Genomic DNA, 10,662 nt, shown 5'->3' on the forward strand with positions numbered 1-10,662 from the left:
ATGTCCGGGAGGCGGTGACCAAGGGCCAATACCCTCCAAGGAAGGGGGTGCAAAAAATAAGGGTCGCAATAGTGTGATATCTTCTCAACCAGTTTAATATAAGCAAGGAGCTACACTTACAGTTATGCAGATGGAAACAGCTTGATTAAACGTAGGGCAGAATTTCTAATGGAAATGGGCTCGGGTCCGGCTGCAGCGCGGGCTCCGAGCAGTGGTACGTGACGGTAACGCCTCCTCTCTGACGCGTTTCTTCCTATTGGACATTGACTCCTATCTCAGCGATGTATCCCGGCAGTGTGCGGCGGCCGGAACTTCCGCCCGATGCTCTGAGCCCCGGCTTCCGTCTCCTGCGACGTGACGCTCGCAGGGGGGTGGAACCGGCGGCAAATCCAAATAGTACAACACACCATACACACTGATACATTACAAAATAAAATAAATTCACATTAGTTTGCCCCCAGTGCCCTTTCCTGCAGTTTTACTGTACTTTTTATGTATATATATATACAGTATATATATATATATATATATATATATATATATATATATATATATATATATATATAATATGTGTATATATATAATATGTGTATATATATATATATATATATATATATATATATATATATATATACATACATACATACTTTAACTTATTTATAGTTATTTATTATATTATAATTTATGATTTTGTGTTTCAAACTTTATCACACCAAAGATGTTATAAAGAAGAAAGAAGAACACAGTGTAAAAAAAAAAAATCATATGTAAATAGTTGGTTTGGGCTGCTCGTTCTTGAGAATTACATGCAAAATAATGGTACCGCTTTCAGCACCTAAAATCTGAAACAATCATACCGCCAGGGAGGTTTAAACAATTAAAAATCCAGTGATTAAATACCACCAAAAGAAATCTCTAGTTGTGTGAACAAAATGATAAACATTTAGTTTGGGTAAAGTGTTGCATGACCGCCTTATTGTTATTCAAAGTGCAATAGCACTGAAAGCTAAAAATTGGGCTGGGCAGGAAGGAGGTAAAAAATCCTGGTATTGAAGTGGTTAAAATATCCGCACTACCCGAGCCTAATTTTACTAATTTTACAATTTTATATCTACATTCTCCTCTAGCCTGCTTGTCTATGTAAAAGCCTGGGAGAGAGACCTGGGCATGAATCTTGAAACACTGGATTAGTACCAAATTTGGTGCACCACCAATCCAGCTCCAAACAGGCTGTGGTGGTGGAGACCAATTATAAAGTTATTTACAAGACAGAACTGGGGCAAAACACATTGGCCAAAAAATACACATAAATAACATTGATGATGGACATTTACATTAATTAATATCTAATTTAATCTCAGTATAAATATGGCTGTTCTGTGAAGCCCTCAGAGGTTTGTTAGAGAGCTTTAGTTAACACACAGCATCATGAAGGCCAAGGAACACACCAGACAGGTCAGGGATAAGGTTTTGGAGAAGTTTAAAGCAGGGTTAGGTTATAAAAAAAATATCCCAAGCTTTGAACATCTCACGGAGCACTGTACAATCCATAATCCAAAAATGGAAAGTGTATGGCACAACCGAAAAACCTACCAAGACATGGCCATCCACCTAAACTGACAGGCCAGGCAAGGAGAGCATTAATCAGAGAAGCAGCAAGAGGCCCATGGTAACTCTGGAGGAGCTGCAGAGATCCACAGCTCAGATGGGAGAAACTGTCCACAGGACAACTATTAGTCGTGCACTCCACAAATCTGGCCTTTATAGAAGAGTGGCAGGAAGAAAGCCATTATTGAAAGAAAGCCATAAGAAGTCATGCTTGCAGTTTGAAGTCATGTGGGGGACACAACAGACATGTGGAAGAAGGTGCTCTGGTCAGATGAGACCAAAATTTAACTTTTTGGCCTTAAAGCAGAAAGCTATGTGTGGCAGAAAACTAACACTGCACATCACCCTAAACACCATCCCCACTGTAAAACACAGTGGTGGCAGCATCATGTTGTGTGGATGCTTTTGTTCAGCAGGTACAGGGAAACTGGTCAGAGTTGATGGGAAGATGGATGGAATCAAATACAGGGCAATCCTAGAAGAAATCTTGTTTAAGCCTGCAAAAGACTTTAGACTGGGGTGGACGTTCACCTTCCAACAGGACAACAACCCTAAACATACAGTCAGAGCTACAATTGAATGGTAGCACCCCAAACTCAATCATTCATGTCTTTATGGACCTTTTTTAGGCACTTGTGCATAGTCATGTTGGAACAGGAAGGGCCAACCCCAAACTGTTCCCACAAAGTTGTGAGCTTTAAATTGTCCAAAACGTCTTGGTATTCTGACGCCCTAAGAGTTCCCTTCACTGGAACTAAGGGGCCAAGCCCAACCCTACACCGTAATCCCCCCTCCACCAAATGATTTGAACCAGTGCACAAAGAAAGGTCCATAAAGACATAGATGAGTGAGGTCGGAGTGGAGGAACTTGCACAGAGTTCTGACCTCAACCCGATGGAACACCTTTGGGATGAATTAGAGTGGAGACTGCAAGCCAAGCCTTCTCATTCATGTCAGTGCCTGACCTCACCAATGCGCTTCTGGAAGAATGGTCAAACATGCCCCTAGACACACTCCTAAACCTTGTGGACAGCCTTCCCAGAAGAGCTGAAGCTGTTATAGCTGCAAAGGGTGAGCCAACTAAATATTGAACGCTACGAACCAAGACTGGGATGCTATTAAAGTTCATGTGCGTGTAAAGGCAGGCGTCCCAATACTTTTGGTAAAATAGTGTACATGGAAAACTGACATACATTGAACTATTGTTCCTGCCAAAGGATATGATTCTGTTCAGCCAATCTTGTTATCCAGGTACCTTTATCAAACAGAATACAATATTATAACAGGTTGATAGTAAGAAAGGTACTTACCTTAGTTACATCCAAACTGCATTTATTTATGGTTTCATTTGGCTCACCTTTAAAAGTATTGCCCTCGGTAACCCCTTGGCTGCTTTGGGTTACTATATTATGCACACCCTTATAAATATTTACTACGGAAACATTTTAAAATTTGTTTTAGCTCAATATGCAGGCACTGGGACCAGTTTAAAAAAATAGAGACCTTTGGATGGAAACTAAGGTTCTGTAGTTTTAATACTAATGATATTGTAATATCATGAACAGGTAGAGAGGTTGATTGGTGAGAATGTTAACAAGCAATCAAAAAATGTTTGTATGTTTTCTCTAGTATTTATCAGCCTCATCATTGTTTGTATTCATGTGTACAACACCACATCACCAAAATTCCATGTGCTCATATGTCATCACACAAACATTTCACAAATATCTTTCTTCTTATTTGATTCCTGATGTAGTAGACTGTGACATCTGTCAGCACTATAATTAACAATCTAATTTAGACCTCTCACATACAGGTCCTTGGGGTACCAGCAGTACTGTAAGCTTCTATATTAACATGCTTATAAATACAAGTGAAAATCTTTGCACGCATCCTTTCTTCCATCTTCTGGGTGGTACTGGGTGGTTCTTCCGTCTTCTGGGTGTATGTGAGTATTTATATGTGTGTAAGTACATTTGTTACTCCCAGGAGCTATCATCTAGGTTGCCAAAAACATATACTATACTCTACATAAGACTTGTAATTTAGTTTGACATACCAATAGAGAAAAGAACAAGAATATAATACCAAATAAACCCCTCCACCCAAAAAAAAAAAAAAAAAAAAAAAAAAAAGTAAATTCCAGAATACTTTTTCAGTCTTAGAAATGACGAATATTTTATTTAGCGCATATTGTGTTTAGTTACTGTGGGTGTATTTGTTTAGTATTGATTGCTCATGCCTAGCAGATGCTGTCACTTGCTCTCTAATTCGATATCAAAAGTCTGGGTAAGGTAAAGAATACACAAAATATATTTTAAAGGAGAAATACAATAACAAAATTATCAATCAATAAAAAACAATTAAAAATGAAAGCAATATTAAACTCACAAGTAAACATTTATTATATTGCAACTTACCAACTCTGAGATGCGATAGCCATATTCATTTTCATTTTTAGTTTTTGTTTCTTTTATTTTCAGCTAGTGATCCTGCCAGTAAGTCTATTGTTTTTCAGAAGAATAGGCTCTTCAGCAGAAGGTATCAATTACAGAGATGAGACAAACCATTTACTACTGACATGGGTTGGTGGTAAATGGTTTTATTTATTCAATTAAACTTTTATCCCAAAAGGAACAAAACAGTGGCTGTAACTGCTTATAAAGTGTGAGCTGGCTATTGGTTTCAATTTGTAAGTGTATTTAAATCATCTAGTACATCTAACTCCCCCCTCTCCAAACAGACTGATAATACTGCAGTCTACTGTGCTCCTTCATCCAGAATGGGTGCACTCTAATACAGGAGGCATGTTACTGGCCAGATCACTTGGTGAAAACAGAGGAAAAAAAGCCTCAAAATAAAACTAATGGAGCCACTACATTTTTTGTTTTTTAGTACCACTTTAAATTAAAATTTAAAAAGTCATAAAATAGCTGCTTGTCCATGTTCAAGTTATCGCGTCTACAAACTAGGAGAAAGGAGAAGAAATATTTATGTCATTTTTATTTATTTTATTTTTTATTAGTAATGGCGGCGATTTGAGATTTTTTGCGGGACTGCGACATTGCGGTGGACAGATCGGACCCCTAACTGACATTTTTGACACGTTTGGGGGGACCAGCAAGATTACTACAGTAATCAGTGCTAAAAATATGCCCTGTTACTTTAATAATGACACTGTCAGGGAAAGGGTTAACCCAGGGGTGATAAAAGGGTTAAGTGTGAGCCTAGGGTGTGTTTTCAAACTGTATGGGGGAGGGACTTGTGAAATTACCATAGAGACCTGTGTTCCTAAATAGGAGGATCACAGGCGCTCTGTGATCATTTCAGAGAGAACACAGCTGACCGTCCTTCTCTCTCAGCGGGGAGCAATTGCGGCCACCGGCCCTATGGATTGGCATCCCCGCTGCTTAGTGAGGGCCCCAGGAGCGCTCCCGTGAACCGATGTACCCATACATCGGTTCGCACAGCTGAGCCAGCTTACCGCAGTAATTCTGCGGTAGGCGGTCAGCAAGTGGTTAACCACTGCCGACCGCCTGCTGCAGTTTTACTGCGGCAAGCTGGCTCGGCTGCGCAAACCAATGTAGTACTACGTTGGTCGCGCGTGTGGTTCTAGGGGGCCGCCCCCACTAGGCAGCAGGGACTCCGATGCACGGGGCCGGCGGCCACGATTGCCGCCTGACACCCGTGATCGCTCCCCACTGAGAGAGAAGAACGGTCAGCTGTTGTAAACACAGCCGAACATTCTTCTCTCTGAAATGATCACAGAGCCCCTGTGATCATTCTTTATAGGATCACAGGTCTCTATGGTAATTTCAAAAGCCCCTCCCCCCACAGTAAACACTCCCCTAGGCTTACATTTAACCCCTTGATCACCCACTAGGTTAACGCCTTCCCTGCCAATGTCCTTATTACAGTAACAGTGCATATTTTTAGCACTGATTACTGTAGTAATGTCCCTGGTCCCACCAAAAGTGTCAAAAATGTCAGTTAGGGGTCCGATCTGTCCGCCGCAATGTACAATATAATACAATACAATGTAGAAATATACAAGTAGGCACTTTGTACCCACCTTTAATGTACAGAGAGGAAGAGGTGGAGCTCTAAGAGGAAATAGTGGAGCCTAAAGAGGAAGGGTGTGGTTTACAGATGACAGGGTGGGTCTGAAACAGGTAGGGGTGTGGCCTTGAAAGGAAAGGGTGGGTCGTAGTTAAATTAGGGGATGCACGAATGTAGTCTGGCCTAGGGCAGCAAAAAACCTAAATACACTACTGGGAAGACCTATCTGTATAATCTTTGACTTGCCTTTAAATAAAAGTGAAATAGATAATTAGCTAGCGCTCTGGTCTGATGTGGTGGAGTCGATGTGAAGGGCATAACAGAGTAAAACAACTGAAAACAAGCAAGATAAAAACACATTACCTAAACTACATAGCAAGTGGGCATATATAAGTCCATCAGGTGAGGGAACGATGGAGATAATTGGGCTGGAAGATGTGTATCGATCTGCAAACAAAGGGCCAGCTCCACCACACAGGAAGAACAATTCTGTGGACAATGCAAAGAAAAAACAGGCGAAGCGCCTCTAAGTGCAGCACATTTATTGAGATTAATATCACGTTAATCTCCACGTATAAGGCTGGAACGCAGCGTCTGCTTGGTGACGTCACGCGGCAGACGCTGCGTTCCAGCCTGATACGTGGAGATTAGCCGTTCCGGAAGCAGCCGGCTTATCCTGTCCTCCCCTTCCATCTACCGCCATAGGTCACCTCTTCTCTTGTCCCGGACTCAGGATTTGGACTGTACATTCACCGATGGACTCCAGATTGAGCCTACTTTGATTTACAATCATGTGAGTTGTTACATCTTGTGTGCCTTCATCTCAATAAACGTGCTGCACTTAGAGGCGCTTCGCCTGTTTTTTCTTTAAATAAAAGTGGACTACCATGAACTAAAAATACTGTTTTGAATGGGTACAACTCATTTCAAATGCACCTGCCGCTTGAGTTTATTCACCCCTATGTCACAGTATTTATGATGGCAGCTTTCCGTTTACAATTTATTTAATGCTGAGTTGTGATTTATAACACATTTATACACATTGTGGGTAGGTTTTTGTGTTTATTAGCTCAGGGTCTTTTGGGTTTTAATTTTACCAAAGAAATGCTGCTTGTACCTAAACATAGTTTTCATTGCACCATCTTAGCAGTTATCCCCTATATGCCTATTACAGTTTTCATTAGCACCAAAACTACTATTATCCCTCTTGTTCTGATAAATGAGATTGGGAGATCATCTTGTATTTTTTTTTTTATTTCAAATAATTTTATAATTTTATTGGGTTATAAACAATGCGGTACAGGTAAAAAGTAAACAATAGTAGAAACTCAATCGAGTCCCGTAACATTACAGCAAAATGAAATGAATCAGAAAAGGAACCAGATTTACAACATGTACCTGTACATATATGTCTATAGAGTGGAAAATATCAACCAAATATTAGAACCCAATATTTGGAATACATTGCATGGATTAACATCACTCAGATAGTAAGGTCAAGAATGTAAGAAATTGAGGGGGAGGGGAGGGGGGGGGGGGTTACAGGAGGGAGGAAGAGGTTCCCATAGCAGATACTACAGGAGACAGAAACGGTTGTTCGGTTCTCGAGAGTAGGAGGAATGAGAGAGGATAACCTAGCAAAAAGGATAATGTGGGGGAGGTACATTTATGTGGAACCTAACTCAGCTGATCATATTCTCTGAGGAAAGGGTAGCGACAGGGTAGTGAGTGAAGGGGAGGGGATGGTGGCCAGCCACCTTGCTCCATTGAGCTTTAGTGAACGGAGGAGAACAAAATGGGTTTTAGTTATTGTGGATGTCGAGTGGCAATATAGGATTAATGAGGATTGGAAATGTTGAGTTGAGTCGTGGGGCATCAGAGTAGAGTAGGTCAAGGCAGGGGGGGCATAGCCTCCGTCATACCCTGTCATGAGACCCACTACCACTCGTCCACCCCAGTGAGCCAACAGTGGATCATCTTGTATTTATCCATGTGGTGATTTTGTCTTATGGTATACATCTGTGAGTGAAACTTGGTACCTTCCCTGTTGGTAAAAAAGTCACATGGTTGTGGATTTGGGGGAAAAAAAAAGGAAAACATGAAATAATGGGTGTATTTTAACTGTAGACACAAAAGTTATAATTTAGACCCCGTTCACACTGGGGCGACCTGTCAGGTGACCTGGTCGCCTGACAGGTCGCCTGCCATAGAGAAGCTGTGGACCCGTTCTAATAGGAGCGACACAAGTCGCTCCGACTTAGAAAAAGGGTCCGGAGCTTCTTTGGGGCGACCTGGAGGGACCTGCATTGACTTCAATGATATGAAGTCCGTGCCGGCCGCTCCGATGTCGTGGTGCGAGCTGCGCGCCGCGACCTGTGAGGTCGCCCCGGCAAGTAGCATCGCCCCAGTGTGAACGGGGCCTTAGGCTCAAATGTTTAGAGTTTAGAGGTATAGATGGCTAAAAGTATATTATGATATTCTGCAAAAATAAAACAAACAAAAAGGCAAAATTCAGACATGGATAAATGGAAAATATGAAATATAGGGTATGTTTTAACTGTAGAACCAAAATGTATATTTTAGGCCCAAGTGGGTCAGATATGTAGGTAGTAAAGCACATCGCTCTCCCATTTTTGTTTTGCAGTTAGTTCCAACATAGGGGCCAATTTATTCATGTATTTGCATAACTATCAGGCTTTATATAGGTATTAATACCTCTAAAGATCAGCATGTTGCACACGATTTTTAATTTCTGTATGTTTAAGACCCGTACAGCCCATTGCAGCTGTATGTACAGAGAAAAAGGACAACATTAGACACACTCAACAGTAGTTACCAGGAGAGCGGTTGGGAACAGGAGTTGTTAAAGTCTTACAACCGGAACTTTGGGAGTCCCACAGTTATGATAAATATCAAGAGGATATCACTTGATGAGTTTTCCAAAAAAAAAAACATTCAGCTGCCCTTTATTGTCTCATAGTGCATCAGGAAAAGTTAGGCAGGTAAAACAGTTAAAGGTACTCTTGTTATTTTTAGTGTCAGCTTTACAGTAAATCACATAATTGGTCAGGATGATCCTCCAATGAGATTAGTGTAAAACCTGCCATCTGCATATAGAAAAGTTCTGAGTGCTAGTAAAATTACAGAAATTGATTCTGCTCAACTTACTACAGGGAGTTGCCTTTTCCTAAAAAAGCATCTCTAATTTATTAATATGTAATATTGCTATAGAAATGTTGATTGATGCTCACTTAAAATTTCAAGTTAAGCCAAAGCTTTATATTTATTTTTGGATAACATGGAAGGATAAGAGACTCTGTCCAGGTTTAGGTATCATCTATGTACAGTACCTATTGGGGAGATATTTTTTGCACTTCTGTTCACGACATTAAGTGACAGGAAATCAGGAACACAGACAAGTAAAAATAATTTTAGTAGAGCTTTTAGAGTTAGATTCTATGGCAACCCCACCATTTCTTCTGCAGACATCACAGGGACAGGAAGTAAGGCAAAGTCTCCTTGGTGGGCTCACAGTCTGAAATGAAAACCTGACACATTTTCATTTATTTCCACTTTCTTCAAAACTAAGAAAAATATTTGTTTGAGTTAGGCATTATTCAAAGTATAACTAAAGGCAAACTTTTTTTAGTTTTGGCTGAAGCAGAGATATATATGTAGCACTGCCCCCGTAAGGACTGCGAGTTATTCACTGTACGAGTCCTCCTGAGTTACCAGCACACAGTCATGACAGATATAAGTTCTTAATTTCTTCTCTTCAGCTCACTCCAATAGCCAGTCCAGGGGTATTTGGTTGTTTTGTTGTTTATTGTAAAATGGGGATAGGGTACTCCAGTTTAACTATAGACAATGTTGAGGACTCCTATCTTCTGATACAGCCAGGCTGTTAATTCACCCTGCCACTATGGATGAATTTGAACTGAGTCTCTTTTTCCCAAGACAACTTGGTGAACAGACAATTATTTTCAGGACACTCTCCCCAGTATCTTCTTTCTCTTCCTCTGTTGACACCCATCCACTGACTATCCTACAAGCAGGGCTGGCCCCCCTCAGGTCAGTCCCCTTGACACAAGTCCCTGTACTCGGGATGCTTTTCCTGGACCTCAGGGTTCAGCTCCTCTCAACCGCTCCTCTGGTCCCCAGGACGACCCCCTGCGACCGCATGACACCTCTACAGAGGAGGATGCAGACACCTCCCTCCCTCTGGGACTCTGCTCTCCGGCCAAAGACCCCAGCAGCACACGTGCTCCTGGATTTTATACAGTATCCCCGAATTCACCGAAGCGACCTGCCCTCTGCCAATCAACAGGACTGTAACAAAAGTCTATGCACCCATTTGTCAGGTTTCCTCCCACTGTCCAACATGCCTCCATATTGGACCAGCGTGAGACACTCTTCAAACTGAATGAATTGCATACTGAGCAAAATGAGCAGACCTCACTAATATATCCTGCTCCCTGATAGGCAGAGAGCAATATAGATTTACCTGTAACTCCTCTGGTAAGCAGACAGAGCTGAAAACTATACTCTCTCACTAGCACCTACCTAGGAGGGTGCTACATATATTAGAACCTCTTCAGGTTTTTATTGCTGTTCTTTTCCTCTGTTAGGGAGAGTCACCCTCTTTTTGAACTGTTTACTGGTTTAACTGAGAGTGAAAGTGAAAGAAATTCAAATATTGGGTTATCACCAGAACCGGCATAGAAGGGAAATCTTCCATTGAGGACACTAAATTCAGTGACAACCAGGGATGTCCTCACTTTGGAGGGATTTCCTCTCACTTCCTGTTTTGGTTATGGGACAGGAAGTGAAGGAAAAACTTCCCATTGGGGACAAGGATGGCAAAAGAAGGGGATGGATAAGCATGTTTGAGGTGGAGGAACTTGACTGACCTGAACAGAGTCCTGACCTCAAACTGATAGAACACCTTTGGGATGATTTAGAGTCCAGACTGCAAGCAAGGCCTTCTTGTCCAAC

The sequence above is a fragment of the Pelophylax lessonae genome (genome assembly GCF_965119305.1).
Source record: "Pelophylax lessonae genome assembly, chromosome: 3".
Classification (NCBI taxonomy): Eukaryota; Metazoa; Chordata; class Amphibia; order Anura; family Ranidae; genus Pelophylax; species Pelophylax lessonae.